Here is a 20,446-nt window from a genome sequence, read left to right as displayed (position 1 = left end):
ATTACCATGAGCGTCACTCCGCCAGCGCTTGCTGCCGGGTTGTTACAATAGATATGAAAGATAAGTTATAAGGAAATCACTTTAATGTATCTTGTTATTGACGGTTTTTCTCGTAGCGATTGTTTGTTGCTGCAGTGTAGGTTACCATGATGACACAAGCGTGCGGGAAACGAAAAATATACAGAGGTTTATGTGCTACAGCGTCCATTGTGGCTCTAGCATTGCTGGTTGGGTCGTAAGAGAGTTAAGGCAACTCTTGAGCCACAATGGTGAGCACAGGCATGCCAGTTTCTCCGTTTATGCGCGACCAGGGGGAAAGCGCATGCTCTGTAGAGTCGAGCCGCAGAGCTAGAGCTGGAGACAGAGTGGCGGCGGTGGGGGCGGCCTGCAGGATCATCAGTCCAAGAGCGCACAGCGCAACGCAACTCAACTAGCAACGGCGGCGACTGTCGAGACGAGGCGACGTGCAGGCTGGGAGGAATAAAACAGCCGAAAAGAAAGGGGCGTTTTGCAAAGACAGTAAGTAACAGCATTATATGACAGTGGGAAAAGAAACCGCGTGATAATGTGTGCTTCCACAGTTACTGTCAGACATTAAAACGGGGATTCGGAGTGTCCCACAGGTTATCCTGATTTTGACAGGAGCGGTCGTTCCCCTGCTTCTCTTCAATGAAAATACCTCTTGCGAGTACTGTGTAGGGCCTGTAGAGGGGGGTCAATTATAGAAACATCATAGTACTGCGTATTTTTCCTTTTGCGCTATGTGCAGGTGATACGGTGGCTAGCAACGGTTTGCTGTTACTGTAATTGGTGCATATTATGTATGATCTGGGGATGTCTGACTGAGTATAACGCGTTCTTTGCCCTTTGCTTAGGTTTCCTTTATTTTCTTCGAGCACTGCAAGAGGCCTGTACCAAGAACAGAGTCCCAAAATGATAGCTTTTTGCTGCATAATATCGGGGGACAGTTGCTCTCGTTGGCTCATTTTAGCAACATTTCTCTCCTCCTTACCAAAGGTTATAAAGCTGTAAAGTGATACTGTTATATGAAGGGTAGATAAATCTAGATAGTGTGTTACTTATGTCCGGTGACTTTTTGTACTAAATTACTTTTTTGGCCAATTAATGAAATACAAAGCCAATATTAAAAATCGCACTGTATTACAATGTCTGTTATATCAGTTCTAGAAATAGTAACCGCAGTACAGTAATTATAGTTTGTGAAGCGCTTATAAGTAACCTAGCTTTAGTGGCCCTCTCTTTCACAATTTTGTTCCTTTCAATGATAGGAATAAGAGCAAGAACGGAGTCAGTTTCTTAACCAGTTTTCAATGAAAGTTAACATTTTAATATTCTGTGTATAAAATATGTCTGGTTAGAAAAACCAAAGATACTGCAGTAAAACCTTTCAAGACAAATGAAGAGAAAGAACACGATAGCTGTGACAATTATTGGCACCATGGATACGGTAATGAGCATATTGTCATTTGAGGTTGCACAACAAATACTTCCCAAGCGCATATTTAAAAAATATAGCCTGTTTTTTTAGAAATGTACTTATGCTTTTACCAACCTTCATTCAAAATATTGGTAATCCATGCTAGTATTCTTCAGGTTATCATATAATTACAACTTGAAAAATTTATTTCTGTTTTCCTCCTACATAAGTATTAAACTATAAAATGTTTGCTTTTAATAATAATTTATTTAAAAAAAAAAAAACAAGCTTGCTTCTCAATTTAATAAATTCTTGCGTTAGGAAACCCTAGTAAAATATATTGTATTTTTATTTTCCCAATATAATATACTTTGGTAATCAAGATAAAGAACTAAGCTAATTTTGCTGGTTTATTTATTTTTTCTTAAACTTGTCAATTTAGCTAATATATCTGGTCTTCCGAGTTTTTCTTACATTTAATGTTTTAGAGTTAAAAAGATGCACATTTTTATCAAGCTCCGTATGGATAATTTACAAAAGATCTTTTGGTAGTCTGACTAGAAATAATAAACTTTGCAAAGCTATTTTCCAGATGAATAGAAAACAAAGTTGAGTTTTTTTGCACAGTCTAATGCTGGGGAAAAAAGTTGTTATGGGACCAGGCTTGTTTGAAATGTTCATGTTCTCATCCAAAAACAGAACTGCATCTGCTATGCAAATGCCTTACAAATGAATCAATTATAAAATATGTAATATATGTAGGAATTTGAGGCAAAACAGTGCATTGGGAATTGAATTTCATAGTGAAATATTTAAAATCTAACTTTTCATACTTGCTAAATCCAGAATATTTTTTAACACATTGTAAATCTCTGAAGAACAGGCAGCTAAAATGTATGTGTAAAAGGCACAAACAATGTTTAATCCCACCCAAAAGTACATTATGCACATAAATATCGTAGTCTTCAATTTAGTTTTTGACACTATATTATCCAAAATAACTTTGTTCTTAAAGCTGGATGATGGAATTGAGGTTCACAGGTTCTAGCACCTGTCCAGTGCTAGGCAAGGTCTTTTCCTACATGGGTGTCCAGTGCATCACAGGGTTTACTCATGCATCCAGAAACAGTGCCATTGAGTGAACCTAGAATTGGCAGTTAACCCTAACGTGCATCTAATATGTACATACACAAATCTCTACTCCCAGGACATCCAGTCTCTGGTTTACTTGCATCAGAAACATAACATGCTGTGGTTTTAAGAATATTTATTTACTATTTTGTTTGAGATCTGTTGGCAGCTTATGAGTTTTAAACATGCAGGTACAACTGACTATGTTAGATCATCCGGTTACTGTAATATTTAATTACTCAGAATGACTGAGAATATACCCTGTAGCAGACTTTGAAGTTGTAATCCCTTCTTTTTAAACCGTGTTATCTGGAATAGTCCAACATAACTTATAACCAGAAAATAGGTGAAAAGTACACCTTGGTGAAAAATATTCTTTGTGACTGTGGTTCCTCTCACATCTCAAAGATCATCATATTAGATTAATTGTTGTGTGTAAACTGGCTTAGCCTTAAAAATAGGGATAAGTGTAACTTTTATATTTATATATTATTATTTATTATTATTAATATTATTTATGTAAGTGTAACTGTTGTCATGTAAATAAATGTCTGAACTGTGTAATGCATAGGTAGACAAGATATGGAACCTTTAAATGGCCAGTTTCAGCATTAAGGAGAGCACCAGCCTTAGTACATACACATTTTTCCTAGATGACCTATGTGGAGTTGATGTGGAAACACCCAATACTACTGAATACATTTTCTGATAAACATTGAATTGTAATAAGCAAGTTTGGCAAAGTGGATGGCTGGATATTTGACTGCACAGATTAGCCAGTTGACTGCTATATGCTGACTTTTTATAGTTTGGGGTGTCTTAGAATGAATTTTATTTTACTGTTCATACTTTTGCCTTTTCAGAATGGTTTCAACAATGTATTATATTACACTGGTATCACTGTTTTATGGCCCTAATTTATGTCATGCAACTGCAGAGTTCCAATGCTTGTACATACAGTGGAACCTCGGGTCACGAATGTCTCGGAACATGTACAAATCGGGTTACGACCAAAAAGTTTGCCAAACTTTTGCATCTGTTCATGACCACACACTCGGGTGATGAACAAGCCAGTTTCCCTTCCGGTTCGTACGCGCCGATGATTTCCGCACGTGTTCAGTCTTTGTCTGTGCATTTGCTGTGAACTCTTTTGCTCTATTTCGTTTCCCTTCCAGTTCGTACGTGTCGGTGATTTACGCACGTGTTCAGTCTCTCCCTGTACAGTAAATTGTTCTCGGTCAGACATGCATCGCACAGAGGGACTACCTCAAAACTGTAATCTCCTCTCCGCCCAGTTCCTCCTTACTTCCTTCATGTCAGAACTTGACTCATGCAAGGTTAGTTTTCTTGGTTGTTTATGGTTAGTCTTTGTATAAATTACGGATTTTTCAAATGTTCATTTTTTTCCCTGTGCTTAAAACTCATTAAAAAAAAGTGCTTACATATAGCGTGAACTCCTGCAATGTTAGTTTTCTCTGTTCAAGATTTTCTCAGTGTTATTCAATGTTTTTACATTTAGTTTACTATTACACTGTGCATTCTATGGTATAATTAACTATTTTTGTGCTTAGAAATCTTTAAAAAAATATATATTTACATACAGCTCTTATGGTCCGGATTGGATTAATTGTATTTATATACAATCCTATAGGGGGAAATGACCCAAGGTTCCACTGTACTACAAACAAAAAATAGTGTATCTTCACTAAAATAAGTTAAAAGATTGCAACAAATTAATGATAATTTCATACACTGTATGTTAATAGTGGTATGTTTATATAATAATAATTTTGTTCTAGAACCAGGAATCTGATTGTTCAACTGTATACAACAAGAATCAAGTGAAGTGAGAAGTTTACATACACTTAGGGTGAATTCTTTAAAACTCACTTTATTACACCTCCACAGATTTTATACTAACAAACTATACATTTGGCATATTGTTTAAGACATCTACTTTGTGCAGTGCAAAAGTAATTTTTTCCAACAGTGTTTACAGACATAGTATTTTACATTTTATTGACTATATCACAATTCCAGTGGGTCACAAATTTACACACACTTTGTTAACTGTGCCTTTACACAGCTTGGAAAATTTAGACAATTATACAATTAGCCCTTGATAACCAGTTAATCTTATTGGAGTCAATATGTGGATGAATGTCAAGGCCTACCATCAAATTCACTGCTTCTTTGCTTGACCTAATAGGAAAATCAAAAGAAATCAGCCAAGACCCCAGAATAAAAACTGTGGACCTCCACAAATCTGGTTTATCCTTGAGAACAATTTTCAAATGCCTGAAGGTTCCACGTTCATCTGTACAAACAATAATACGCATGTGTAAACACCATGGGGCCACACAGCCATCACACCGCTCGGGAATGTACTTTGGCACAAAAAGTGCAAATCAATCCCAGAACAACAGCAAAGGACCTTGTGAAGATGCTGAAGGGAGCAGTTATACTGCTCAGCAATCAAGAAACCACTGCTCCAAAGCTGCAATAAAAAAGTCAGAGTATAGTTTGCAATGGTAGAAGGGGACAAAGATCTTACCTTCTTGAGAAATGTCCTCTGGTTTGATGAATCCAAGATTGAACTGTTTGGTCATAATAACCATCGTTATGTTTGGAGGAAAAAGGTTGAGGCTTGCAAGTCAGAGAACACCGTACCAACGATCAGCATGGGGGTGGGAGTATCATGTTGTAAGGGTGCTTTGCTGCAGGATGGAGTGATTCACTTCACAAAATAGATGGCATGATGAGGAAGAAAATTTATGTAGATATACTGCAGCAACATGTCAAGAGCTCAACAAGGAAGTTGAAGCTCAGTTGCAAATGGGTCTTCCAAATGGACAATGACCCTAAGCATACCTCCAAAGTTGTTGCAAAATGGTTCAAGGACAACAAGGTCAAGGTATTGGAGTGAACATCACAAAGCCCTGACCTTAATCCGATTGAAAATATGTGGGCAGGTTTGAAAAAGCAAACCTGTCACAGTTATACCAGTGCTGTCAGGAGGAATGGGCCAAAATTCTTTTAAGAAGCTTGTAGAAGGCTACCCAAAATGTTTGGCTCAATTTAAACAATTTTAAGGCAATTCAACCAAATACTAAGAAAGTGTATTAAACTTGTGACCAACTGGAATTGTGATATAGTCAATAAAAATGTGAAATTCTCTGCCTGTGAACATTGTTGGAAAAAATACTTTTGCCTTACACTAAGTCGAGGACTTAAATGTTATACCAAAATTATAGTTTGTTAGTATAAAATCTGTGGAGGTGTTATAAAGTGAGTTTTAAAGAATTCACCCTAAGTGCATGTAAACGTCTGACTTAACTGTATATACACATATGTATTAGGTGCAAAAAAAACACCAGCAAGGCTATGGAGATGTCTTTCTAATTTGTTATATATAACCTGTATCATAATGCATTTGACAATACTGTATTTAATACATTCTTAAAATCTTGTTTTAGCTGTTTGAATTGGTATTCTTGTGGAGTGCCATTTTTTTCCTACCAAGTCTTAAGTACTTTAGATGTAAATGTAAAATACATCAATGTCTTAGAATCCAGTTTTTATGGATCAACCTTTATTTAGATGGCCTCATTGTTTGTCCTCTTCACTAATTGACCCTGTTATTTCCAGTCTGTGCTTCTGCCATGCAAAGGTGACATTTAATTTTACAGTAGGCACTGATTTAAAAGCAACACAAATCACAGTATGTTAAGCTCTTAATAGGAACCTAATCAAGGACTTTGTTAAATGGTGTGACTCAAACCACTTACACCTGAACACCAGCAAAACCAAGGAGCTGGTGGTGGATTTTAGGAGACCCAGGCCCCTCCTGGACCCCGTGATTATCAGAGGTGACTGTGTGCAGAGGGTACTGACCTATAAATACTTGGGAGTGCAGCTGGATGATAAATTGGACTGGACTGCCAATACTGATGCTCAGTGCAAGAGAGGACAGAGCCAACTATACTTCCGTAGAAGACTGGCGTACTTCAACATCTGCAATAAGATGCTGCAGGTGTTCTATCAGACGGTTGTGGTGAGTGCCCTCTTCTGTGAGGTGGTGTGCTGGGGAGGCAGCATAAAGAAGAAGGACGCCTCACGCCTGGACAGACTGGTAAGGAAGGCAGGCTGTATTGTAGGCATGGAGCTGGACAGTTTGACATCCATGGCAGAGCGATGGGTGCTGAGCAGGCTCCTGTTAGTCATGGAGAATCCACTGCACCCACTGAACAGTATCATGTCCAGACAAAGGAGCAACTTCAGCGACAGTTTGCTGTCACTGGCCTGCTCCACTGTCAGACTGAAGAGATCGTTCCTCCCCCATACTATATGACACTTCAATTTTACCCGGGGTTAAAAGTTAACGTTATACAAAGTTATTGTCTGTTTTACCTGCATTTTTATCGCTGTTTAATATTGTTTTTATCAGTATGCTGCTGCTGGAGTATGTGAATTTATCTATCTATCTATCTATCTATCTATCTATCTATCTATCTATCTATCTATCTATCTATCTATCTATCTATCTATCTATCTATCTATCTATCTATCTATCTATCTATTGATTAGTTTACTGGATTATTATGAAATAGATGAGATATGTGATGAGCACAGAAAAATGTAAAGTGGACAAGGGTATATAGAACAAAACAAAGAGAATGACTGGACAAAGATCCACATGAATGAGGTGGGCATAAAGAGAGAAGGCAGAAGAAAATATAGGTGAAGGTAGTGGGTAGTGGCCTGAGAAGAATATTGGACTGCAAGGTTGTCGAAAATTAGAAAGTAAATTTGAGGAGCAGTCATTTAATTCTATTCTACTACTTGATATTTCGTCATATAGTTTGATAACTGAAATGCTTTACCTAGTGATTTTTAAATCAGAAACTGTACTGTGTACTTTTAGTTATGTAACACTTTCATGTTAATTTTAGGGCAGCTATTTATAACACAGTCATTGTGGAATAGGTATATCCAAATTAAAAAGGAAAATATATGTAGCTGGCCATTCCTAAAAAAAATAGTAATTACAGTGAAGATGTATTGGGCTCTTTGGCTTTTCTAGCCACATATACTACAGTGGATATCTATCTGAATTGTAATTATAAGACAAGGTACCATCAAAAGCTGTATCTTAACTTAGTTGTAACTGCACATTTAAAGTTTTGGATAGCTTCTAAAATCAAGATTCTTTGGACTTTGAGATTGGAGGTGATCACAACAACTTCACTGGAATAGCAAATGTGAAAATATAAGAAAGCCAAAAGTGACAGAAGAAATTTTAGTTTATAATGATTTATGTCTCTTGTGTGAATGTTCAAAAGTTAAAAGTAAGAAAAAAGAAAACTTACACTTGTAGTCACTTTACATGGCAGAAAAACATATTGCACAAACAATGATAAAAAGTGCCAGCTAAGACATGAAATACATAACTTTACAAAGTGAGTGTAAAGCTTATCCCCCTCCCCAAAGTAAGATTTTTTTTAAACAGCTACTAAAAATGCTTTTCTGTTGTGTACAAATTTACATTTTATATACTTTTAATTACTATGAAGATGCAGGAAGTTGTAACCTTAATGTGTATATTTTTATTAAAGTTAATTTGCTGTATTTGAGTAGTATTTTCTGCCAAATAACTGTTGCTCCTGCCTAAATTTGTACCAGTGTGTTTTCTTTTACAGCATATCCATTTGTTAACTATCAATACATATTTAACGTATTTTATGAGCCTTAATTGAGTTTAGAGATGGTTGTAAATAAATGACAAAAGTACTAACAATGTACAGAAACGCAATAAAATCACAGTTTATGTTCCCTTTCTCTTAGTCTTTCTCTTCAAAGGGTTGATTAACTTTGACAGTGAACTTTTGTAGCAAATTAATATTTATATGGAAGTCACTTATCCCAAAATATTATACTATGCTTCTGTGAGTGAGTGAGGGAGGTGATTTTGTTTTATTTTGTTAACATATTTTTTAAAAGTATTTGTTTTTGATTAGTGATCAAACTATCAATATTTTTGTCAGAACTTTTGAAGTCCCACATTACAATTGTGGGCTTTTGTGTGCCATTATTGTACTTGCATTATAAAACCATTCAACTAGGATCTCTCAATTCACATTTTTACATCAAAGTATAATTTATCAATCCTCAATGTGTTTCTACAAAAAAAGTATTCCCACATTGTTTAATTTTCTTGTTTTTCCTTTCTGGCTCCAAATTCTCTCTAATACCTCCGGAAATGTTTATCAGTCCTCTTTTTCCTTATCTGGAATGTCTGCTGCAAATTCCTTAGTTGCACTTCAAGGCCATATCAAAGATGATTTTCTTGGGTTAGCCCCTAAATAAGAAAAAAACTAGTAATTAAGATTAGGTGTGGGAAACGACTATTGAAGATTGGAGCTGTAATTGAGGAACACCGAAATGGTTGATGATATGTTTATTTACATAAAAATAAGCTGAATAACCCACTGTGAAGTTGAATAATAGTAGCCATTCAGAGAGAAGCAGAGATGAAAGTTGTAGGCAGGAATCATTGTAGAATCTGACACTAAAGAGATTTTTGAAGTGAATTCACTTCAGAAGTAGACTTTTTTCACATTTAAATGTGTTGCAGCATGGAACTGCAATGTATTTAATTGTGATTTTTTTTTTGCCATTCATCAGCACAAAATACTATATTATTCTCAAACTAAATCACTTTAATTAAGAACAGGAATAGCACAAGTAGGAAGGTGGTGTGAACCCACTAGCTTAGTAATATCTTATACTAAACTGAATTGCAGCCAAAATATTAGTACTTTGATACTAAACTGAATTGCAACAAAAATATTATTACTTTGATACTAAACTGAATTGCAGCAAAAATATTAGTACATTGATTAAATGTGATGTGAATGAGAACCCTAAATCCAAAGAGGACTGTTTCATTTATGTTAGGTAGAATGCCCAGCGGGGACTGGGCAGTCTAATGGTCTGGAATCCCTACAGATTTTATTTTTTTTTCTCCAGCCGTCTGGAGTTTTTTTGTTTTTTCTGTCCCCCCTGGCCATTGGACCTTACTCTTATTCTATGTTAATTAATGTTGACTTATTTTGTTTTCTTATTGTGTCTTTTATTTTTCTATTCTTTATTATGTAAAGCACTTTGAGCTACTGTTTGTATGAAAATGTGCTATATAAATAAATATTGTTGTTGTTGATCCTAAATTCAAATTTTTCAGTAGACTACTGCTGTTCTTGACACATAACATATTTATTGTTTTACTACATATACAATAAAAACAGTGTTTTTACACAGTTATTTTGGCATTTACAAAAGTTCAGTTTTATAGAATAGGTTTATGTTTGTGAATTTCAAATCTTGCCATGTTTTTACTTGAGTAATAAATTTGATGAAAGTATTCTATGGGTGTATCTCAACATATGGACCATTATTTTGGTTGCATGTCAGTTACTACAGGAAGTACTGTAGTCTCTAAAGGATAGGTGCAGTATGTATGAAATTTTAGGAAAAAACATGTTTTTTTAGGGGTAATACTCACGAATAGCAGTTTGGCTTCAAAAAATCCTGACGAATAACACAAAATTAGTATTCTTATATTCATATTTAGCATTGAAGAATGCTGTCTCGCTTATCCTACTAACTGGCATGATCATAGTGCTTTGTGCTTTGAAGCACTAAATACATTTTATTTTGCTATGAGTAGCTCATTGTATTGGTGGAGACAAGCCAAATAGCCACTTTGTTTGAATGTTGCCTCGATTTTTACAGCCTGCAACTGTTGTTAGTACTGCCAGTGTTTAGTTTCCCACAGTCCTATATGTATAATAGTGGGTGTGCAAGTTTTCGTCTGCATTTGTGAATTGTATACTGGTTAGAAATAAATGGATGCTTGGACTGGACATCAGTAGACATGACATATGCACTCAGGGAATGAATTTCCATGCCTACGTTCCTTATTTAGGGACTGTGTAGGACACGGTATTAAAATACAATTAATCTTGCCATCAGTTGTCTCCTCCAACAAACTAACGCTAAAATCATATCAGTCACATGATTGCACTCTTAAATCATGCATGAATCTATTTCTGAACTAATTCCGTGATGAAATACAGCCTGTATGTGTGTGTTGGCTTTTTTTTAATAATAATAAGCACAATTCCCGTGACATTACATTTAAGACAATTTAAGACATTTAAGACAATGACGCAAAATCAAATTTCCTGTCTCCGCCTGTGTGCATATTTTGTGTTTTATCTTTAAATGTGTTTGCATTTTTTTTTACATTTTTGAGTAATTTTATTAGGATAACAGAAAACAATAAAATTGTCACCAGATAAAATTTGCAGTGGAGTATATAAAACCCCTCACCCCAAAACACGCTCCACAGCCTGGTAAAATAAAGAAAGTAATATTGTTTTCTGTCAATGTGGTCCCCAGAGGCCCCAGATGTGTGGAGGTCCAAGTAGATAAAAAGAGAGAGTGAAGGAGAGGATGAGAGAGAGAGAAACCAAACCTATACCTTGAGACATGGCTATCCAGTCCCTACCAAATGAACAGCAACTATCTATTTATCAGTGATGTGGGGCAACCTATTGTTTCAGGATGCAGAAAGAAAACTAGATTTACAGTGTAGGAGATAGGATGTTATGGCCCTTTCATTTGGAAACCGCTGCAAACGTGGCAGAAATGGTGTCTAAAGAGAAAGCCTTTGTTGGAAAGGTAAGAGATAAACCAGAGAAAGATATATGGAACGGGAGTTACAGTACAGGTAGTCCCCTGGTTATAGACATCCGACCTACGAGTTACGAACGGGGCCACAGCTGCGACACATGCGCCTCAGTAACTGCTGCTCCGTCATCTTCAGCCTGTGGACGCTGCAAGCGGTGGCTGGATGGAGGCTAGAGGGGGGCGATTTTGTTGCTCGTGCAGTGTAGTGTCCCTCGGGTGGCTCCCGGCGGCAAGCAGTTTCACTGCCCGCCCACCACACACGGCTTCCCATTTCGTTCACAGTTTGCGGCCGGTAATGCTGCAAGCAGTGGCTGGATGGAGGCTGGAGGGTGGCGATTTCGCTGCTCATGCAGTGTAGTGTCCCTCGGGTGGCTCCTGATGGCAAGCGGTTTCACTGCTCACTCACCACATATGGCTGCCCCATTCGTTCTCGTTGGGCGGCTGGTAATGCTGCAAGTGGTGACCCTGTTGTGGCTGAACGGAGGCCATTGAGGGTGAACGGGGCGACTGGGGTAGCATTGTAGTGTGCATTGGATGGCTGCCTATTGAATGGGGGCGATTCACTACCCACCTTTGGCTGCACCATGTTCGTTCTCGCTGGGAGGACACTGCAGGCAGCATACTGTAGTGGAGGTGACTGTGAGGTGGGCTGGTGATGAACCGTCCCTCGATGCCCCCATTCATTCTCAATAGCAAGCCTGCTTGTACTATTATGTACATAGCAGGAAGTTGTCTCTTACATCAGACGTGCTGACGAGGGGTGCCTTGCTGCTGTGATAGCATGGACAGTGCTGTGCAGAAAAGCTCATCTTAATCTTTTGTCTTCATCCTTCATCCTTCAACAATATCTCTGAAACACAAATCTGATGCAAGTTCTGGTGATACAGTAAAGAAGAGAAAAAACCATCACCATTGAAAATAAAGTAGAGATAAAAAGGTCAGAGAGAGGTGAAACTCCATCATTCATTGGCAGAGCACTTGGTTACAGTCGGTCAACAATAGCATTTATTAAATTTATGTACCTGTTCCGACTTACATACAAATTCAACTTAAGTACAAACCTACAGTCCCTATCTCGTATGTAACCCGGGGACTGCCTGTATATTCAAGAACGGGGTTTTGGAAAGAGAGTTACAGATATAAGTCCAGAAAGAGAAAACAGGAGGAAGGTCCCACAATATGTGTGCTAATATGCCATGAACTTTGAGAGAGCATAGATGACACAAAGGGTTAGCAGTGAGTCCCCAGGCAAAGAGTTTCAGTGGTGTAAAATACAAACAGTCAACTATTTTTGAATTGTACTTGCTTCTGATTAGGACTTTTAGAGGTTAACTTCACATGAAGTTTGGAAATCTTTTTGTTGTTGATAAAGACTGCAATTCCTCACACGGTGGGTTCAGAGGGATCATGGAGAACAGTGAGACTCCTCATGATTTCAGGACAAATATAAGTTGAGGAATATGTCTTACCCAGCTTAACTCAGGAACTTTTCTAAGACATTGGGTGTCAGTTATAGTGTTATCGGTTAATTGAGTGTATGAAAACTACTATGAAGCTAAGTGCTTTTCTGTATGCAATATAGCAATAGTTTTTTTTTTTTATATTAAGGGTTAATATTTTTGCACTCGGTGTGTTTTAAAGGTTAAAGCTTTGGACTTAGGACTTCAAAACCTGAAATTGTGGGTTCAAATCCTGCTACCGACATGGCGTGTCCATGAACAAGTCATTTCACCTGCCTGTACTCCAATTTGATATATGAAAGGAATGTAACCAGTTTTAAATGTTGTAAGGCACATTGGGAAATAAGCACCATTCAGGTAATAATATTATTATTTTTATTAGGTTTACTGGAGCTGATTACCCTTGAACATTCTGTGCACAATTTTTTTTTAAGAGGTATATAATAAATAAAATGTCTATGCTCTGGATTGATCCACTGATGTGCTGGGTCGAGCGCATCTCTTTAGCAGTAGTGTGGACGGTGAATGTACAGCACTGATTTATTCTGTAAACTGGCATGTAAAATTTGCATGAGATTAGTGATGGGCGATATACCGGTTTATACCAAAAAATGTTTTTTGTTTTTGTTATGACATGGATTTTTCTTATACCGGAACACCGGTTTAAATAGCCTAAACAGTGTTCAGAATGTGGCGCAGTGGGAAACTGTTCAAGGGGAGACCTTTTTCACTGCTGCACCGCTGAACAGTCATACAATGGCGTACATGCGTTAGTGGAGGTACTGAGCGGTGAAAATGGACAGAGAACATTCCTAAACAGAAGCTGTAGCAGACCATAAAGTTAAACATGATGACACAGAAGAACTTTTGATGAAAAAAGGTGCCGTGTCTGTTGTCTGGAGATACTTTGGCTTTAAAAGGTCAGATGTGGACCATTATGTTAAGATGTGTGAATACTGTTTCTATACTACTGGATAATACTTTAAGCCAAGTTGTACTTGTTTTATTATTTTTTTCAATACTCTGTAATGTACCTAGTTACTGTGTAATAGTGTGACGATGCCAGTCCACTACAGACTCCCTCTTCCCACATGGGAGTCTGTTGAACCAACACCGTCAATAGTTATGACTGAGATGAGCTGAGAAATCTCATTGAAACCAGAGAATGGTGGAAAGAGCTCAAGTGCTTTTGTTAAAAACAGTCAAAAGTAAAACCAAAAGTGTCCATTGTGCAGTGTTGAAAAAAATACAGTACCCAAATACAGTGCATCCGGAAAGTATTCACAGCGCATCACTTTTTCCACATTTTGTTATGTTACAGCCTTATTCTAAAATGGATTAAATTCATTTTTTTCCTCAGAATTCTACACACAACACCCCATAATGACAACATGAAAAAGTTTACTTGAGGTTTTTGCAAATATATTAAAAATAAAAAAACTGAGAAATCATATGTACATAAGTATTCACAGCCTTTGCTCAATACTTTGTTGATGCACCTTTATCAGCAATTACAGCCTCAAGTCTATTTGAATATGATGCCACAAGCTTGGCACACCTATCCTTGGCCAGTTTCGCCCATTCCTCTCAGGCTCCATCAGGTTGGATGGGAAGCGTCGGTGCACAGCCATTTTTAGATCTCTCCAGAGATGTTCAATCGGATTCAAGTTTGGGCTCTGGCTGGGCCACTCAAGGACATTCACAGAGTTGTCCTGAAGCCACTCCTTTGATATCTTGGGTGTGTGCTTAGGGGTTGTTGTTCTCCTGAAAGATGAACCGTCGCCCCAGTCTGAGGTCAAGAGTGCTCTGGAGCAGGTTTTCACCCAGGATGTCTCTGTACATTGCTGCAGTCATCTTTCCCTTTATCCTGACTAGTCTCCCAGTTCCTGCCACTGAAAAACATCCCCACAGCATGATGTTGCCACCACCATGCTTCACTGTAGTGATGGTATTGGCCTGATGATGACCGGTGCCTGGTTTCCTTCAAATGTAATGCCTGGCATTCACACCAAAAGGTTCAATCTTTGTCTCATCAGACCAGAGAATTTTGTTTCTCATGGTCTGAGAGTCCTTTAGGTGCCAGGTAGGCTGCCATGTGCCTTTTACTAAGGAGTGGCTTCCGTCTGGCCACTCTACCATACAGGCCTGATTGGTGGATTGCTATAGAGATGGTTGTCCTTCTGGAAGGTTCTCCTCTCTCCACTGAAGACCTCTGGAGCTCTGACAGAGTGACCATTGGGTTTTTGGTCACCTCCATGACTAATCATGCAGTGTGATTCCTTCTCTTCATTAGTGCCACCTCCTTGAAAACTATCACTTTGTGGGGCCATGCAAACCTGTATTAATACTTGTGTACACATTAAAATGTTTTTTTTTTACAATGTACAAAAGAACAGGTTATTCTTAGCCAGTCTACTACAGTAATTGCAGTGGAAATATGCAATTATAATATAATATAACAAATAATATAACATCCACTCGTGCATGGGAAACAAATACTGTCGAATACCGTGAAACCGGTACAATTTTGAAAAATACCGTAATATAGAATTTTGGTCATACCGCCCAGCACTACATTAAGATACATTTTTGCCAGCTTCTTGTTTGTATAAGACGAATGCATTCCAAATGCACTCTTCCACCAGATGACTAAACACCTTTTTATAATGTTTATTTTGTTGCATAAAGGGATAGAAAGTCCTTGTTTAGTTCTTATTTATCAGATCGATTCCAGTCTGTACAGAAATGTACTGACAGTACTCCATTATACACAGAACTGAGATATGGTGTCCTGCAAGGCTCAGTACTGGAACCTTTCCTGTTTTCACTTTACGTGCTTCTTCTGGGATCTATCACTAGAAAATATCATGTTAATTTTCACTCGTACGCAGATGACACCCAGTTATACCTTTCTTTTAGACTAAATGAAGTTTTTACAATGTTGTCTTTAGTTAGTTGTGTTAAAGGAGTGGATGGATGAGAACTACTTGTCTTTAAGTACTAATGAAACAGAGATGTTAATCATCACAATAATATTTTGTCATCATTTAACTAGGTTGGTATCACCATTAATTTTACTGAATCAGCCCAAAATCAAGAAGTTATGTTTGATTCTATCATGTGATTTAAAGAGCACATTACAAAACTGCCTAAATCATGTTTCTTCCATCTTGAAAAGGTTGGGAAATTAAGGCATTTTCTAAATAAGTGAGATTCTGTGAAATTAATTCATGTATTTATTTCTAGTAGGATTGACTACTGCAATTCAGTGTTTACTGGATATTCAAACTGTTCTATATACTGTACAGGTTGCAGTTAATCCAAAATGCTGCTGCAAAAATTATTACAAGAATAAGAAAATATGAACACATAATTCCACTTCTTAAATCCTTAAACTGGCTCCTGATTAAGTTTAAGGAAGATTTCCGAATCCTCCTTTTATCATATAAAGCCTTAAATGGCATAGGTCTTGTCTGAACTTATCATGACTTACACACCAGAATGTACATTAAGATCTCAAGATGCCAGTCTGCTTATGATTCCAAGGATTAAAAAAATAAAAGTGGGAGGTTGAACTTTTAGTTACATGGTCCCTAAACTGTGGAATGGTCTGCCTTCTACTATAAGAGATGACCCTTCGGTCACAACTTGCAAATCCCGGCCGAAGACTCACTGCTTCAGTTTAGCATATCCTGACTAAAGCTGCTGATTAACTTATCATACTGCATCTTTGTTCTTAGTCGTTAGCACTAAAACATAAATAATATGGTAGTTATAATTTGTTACTAACCCTTGCCTATTCTCTGTACTCAAATGTGGCACTTGGTGCCACTGCCCACCTGCCATGTTGGTTTTCATGACTAAAGTAAAGTCATCTCCAATGGAGGATCACAGGAATCATCTGGTAGATGTGTCCTTTCATCGGATTGAATGGCCCAGCGCTGACTCAGCTGTGGAATGGCCAATAGGGGGAGGCAACTTGATGGCTAAAGTCTTCAAGACTCTGAACAAATCCAAATCTACTGTTGAATTCTGCTCTGTACTTGAAATATTTCTGTTGCACTATTGTATTGTATTGAGGATTACTTGTGTTCTGTTCTGTATATTGTATTGTATTTGCCTCCTTTTTTAACACCCACTGCACATCCAACCTACCTGGAAAAGGGTCTCTGTTTGAACTGCCTTTCCCAAGGTTTCTTCCATTTTATTTCCCTACAAGGGTTTTTTTTGGGAGTTTTTCCTTGTCAAAGAGAGACCCCTTTGCTGGTACAGTGGAACCTCGGGTCACGAACATCTTGGACCACATACAAATCGGGTTACAACCAAAGAGTTCACCAAACTTTTGCATCTGTTTGCGACCACACACTCGGGTGACGATTCTGGTTCATACGCACAATGATGTCCGCACGTGTTCAGTCTATCCCTGTGCATTCCCAGTTTTAGGGGGCAGTTAAAGAATGCACTGGGCTTGTTTTTAAAGAGATGCTTTGAGCATTGTTTTAATCTTGTTTTATTTATTTAATGAAGACTTTTTTCTATTGGATTTTAACCTTCACATCCGTTTTTATGGGATCATTTATTTATTGAAGGATTCTGAAATCACTGCACTTTAATTTGAACTTTATTTTTGATTGTTGTTTTGTTGATTTTAATAAAAGCACTTACCACTTTTTGCACCATCCGATTGCTCCATTGTAGTGCCTCACTGTCGTGCTCATCAGTAACATTACCGACGATGACGGGTTTAAGGGCTCCTGGAAGCGAGATGGGAGCATGCAGCGAACCCGCATCTTCACAGACTTTACCTCAAAACTGTAATCTCCTCTCCACCCAGTTCCTCCTCACTTCCTTCATGCCAGAACGCGACTCATGCAAAGTTAGTTTTCGTGGATGTTTCTGGTTAGTTTTTGTATAAATTACGGATTTTTCAAATGTAAATTTTTTTCCTTGTGCTTAAAACTCATTAAAAAAAGTGTTTACAGAGAGCGGTTCGTAAGGCTATAGCGTAAACTCTTGCAATGTTAGTTTTTAGTTAGCTCTGTTCAATGTGTTCTCAGTGTTATTCAATGTTTTTACGTTTAGTTTACTATTACACTGTGCATTCTATGGTATAATTAACTATTTTTGTGCTTAAAAATCTTTAAAAAAATATATTTACATACAGCTTGTACGGTCTGGAACGGATTAATTGTATTTACATACAATCCTATGGGGGAAATTACTTGGTGTCACGACCAAATCAGGTTGCGACCAGAGTTTTGGAACGAATTACGGTCGTGACCCATGGTTCCACTGTAGGTTGTTCATGCAGTGGGTGTCAAAAAAGGGATCAATACAAATTCACAGAACAGAACACAAGCAATCCTCAATCCAATATAATATTGCAACAGAAATATTAAAGTACAGAACAGAGGTGAGAAGAGAAGATGCACCAACACTTTTGCCCATGTGATGCTTGGTTGTAACGTTTATGCAAAACCCGCTTGTAGTGTTGTCCAGGACCTGCTCGGGACTTACGCTGACAGCGCTTTTACAGCCCGAGTGATTCTCAGTTCTAACGCTTATACAAGACACATTTGTACAGTTGCTTGAGTGACACTCTGGACTAAAGCTTTTAGCACCATTTTAGCACCGTGAATGCGACTGAGAGAATAAAACTGAATCAAAAAAAAAAAACCAAAGCTAACCTTTACAAGTATGCTACATTTACACCAGCTGTTACAGACTGAAATCAAATGTATGTTTTTATTCTAAAATAGTAAGAATAAGAGCAGCTCACATCTCAAAACGGACTCGTCCAGTCTTGAACCCGTGAAGTTTTGATTATCAGTCAACAGTTGATACCGTTGCTCCACCAAAGCGATCATAGCAAATGCGTGTTGATGTCACACCCTAACACGGGTTCTTTTTCTGCAGTTATATTCTTGAGTAGAAGCGCATTTGTTCTGTTATATTTGTACCTTTTGTGAAAGTGTTTATTTGATACTAGCAAAATACCCGCGCTTCGCAGCGGAGAAGTAGTGTGTTAAAGAAGCAATGAAAAGAAAAGGAAACATTTTGAAAATAACGTAACCTGATTGTCAATGTAATTGTTTTGTCACTGTTGTGAGTGATGAGTGTTGTTGTCATATATATATATATATATATATATATATATATATATATATATATATATATATATATATATATATTTACACACACACACATATATACACACAAATACATATATATATATATATATATACATACATACATACACACACACATATATAAACATATATATACATATACATACATATCTACATATATACACACACAGCCATTTCGTATCAGTGCAATACGCTGTTTGTTAAAACGGTTGACTCCCGCTCTTACGTGCAATAACAAATCAAATCATTCAGTTGTCTTTGCTCATATGTCATTTTAGAGCTGGACGCCTGGCATCTTTTTTTGGCCACAAGTTCGTTTGTTTGCTGTGAGGTTCTGTGTTGTGGAGATTCTCAGGATGGATTGCAGGTGCTCATCAGTGAGGCGACTCCTGTGTGCTGTTTTGTTAGTCTTTATCACTGAGAAGAGCTTCTCACACAGATATGTGCTACCAAACATGCACAAGGTTCGAGCCGCATGTAGACGGACTTTTTTTGTTCTTCAAAGTCACCAAAGCGCCGTGCAAACTCAATGCGCAATAACTCTAGCTTCGCGAAGCGCTGCATTATGGGATCTGTAGTTTATTGTGTTACCAGCGCTTCATATATCCGGCTTTAATAACAATAATACAGTATATAAAATGATCTTGCGGGCGGATATAATTACACGCCGGGCGGATGTGGCCCATGGCCCTTGAGTTTGACACATATGGACTAAATAGAACTTGAAAAGATATATTTTTTCAAATGTGATCGCAATTCAGATAGAGTTGACGCACACTACAGCCTGCATGCCTCAATGAGTCATCCTCCCCTCGCTCTTACTTTTTTACCGTTCATCTAATGAATACACTGAGTATGGCTTTACCAAAACAATCATTGATGGCGAATAAAGTATCCATTATTCGAGTATGTAGAGCGGGATATATATATATACATATATATATATATACCAGCGTATCGCAGCAGAGAAGTAGTGTGTTAAAAAAGGTAGAAAAAGAAAAGGGAACATTTTAAAAATAACGTAACATGACTGTCAATATACAGTATTTGTTTTGTGAGTGTTACTGAGTGTTGCTGTCATCAAGGATTTGATTATTATTATTTCTTTCAATCAGGTTTGTATTTGTAGGATGTGTTGTGTTCAAGTTACATTCCGTGTTTGTCAATCGTTGTAAAGATGACAGGTTTCATTCATCGATTCGTTTCTTACTGCATCAATAAACAGCTCGTCTTCTTCTTTATCTGAGACCTGACACACTGCATGCACGGGTTTTTTTTACAGTGTCTTCCTTTAGCGGGACATTGACTTTTTCCACCGTGTGCTTTGTTTCCACAGTAGCTGGATTTATGAATATGCTTATCAGACGCTTCATATTTTTTGCTGCCTTTTCAATTGTGTAATTCGATTTTTGTTCAGCTCTTTGGAACTGTTGCTTTTATCTGTGCACTGCGTCAGTTCACGTGAGCCACTCGGTGTACTTGCATCGAAGGTTCCCAGCTGTGCTGGTGCCATCTCG

General features: G+C 37.6%; 1 protein-coding gene across 3 annotated transcripts in view; it reads left to right on the top strand.

Annotated features, from left to right (window-relative positions):
• The first annotated feature begins 344 nt into the window (after positions 1–344).
• LOC120525748 (microtubule-associated protein RP/EB family member 3-like) overlaps positions 345–20,446 on the top strand; it is a 242,037-nt gene continuing 221,935 nt past the window's right edge. For all 3 annotated transcript variants that reach the window (XM_039748317.1, XM_039748315.1, XM_039748316.1), the window contains exon 1: positions 345–519. The gene's annotated coding sequence lies outside the window, so the exon portion shown is untranslated. The remainder of the gene's footprint in view (positions 520–20,446) is intronic.

The sequence above is a fragment of the Polypterus senegalus genome, chromosome 3 (genome assembly GCF_016835505.1).
Source record: "Polypterus senegalus isolate Bchr_013 chromosome 3, ASM1683550v1, whole genome shotgun sequence".
In the NCBI taxonomy this organism is placed as follows: Eukaryota; Metazoa; Chordata; class Cladistia; order Polypteriformes; family Polypteridae; genus Polypterus; species Polypterus senegalus.
This window is presented reverse-complemented; position numbering and strand designations above follow the sequence as displayed.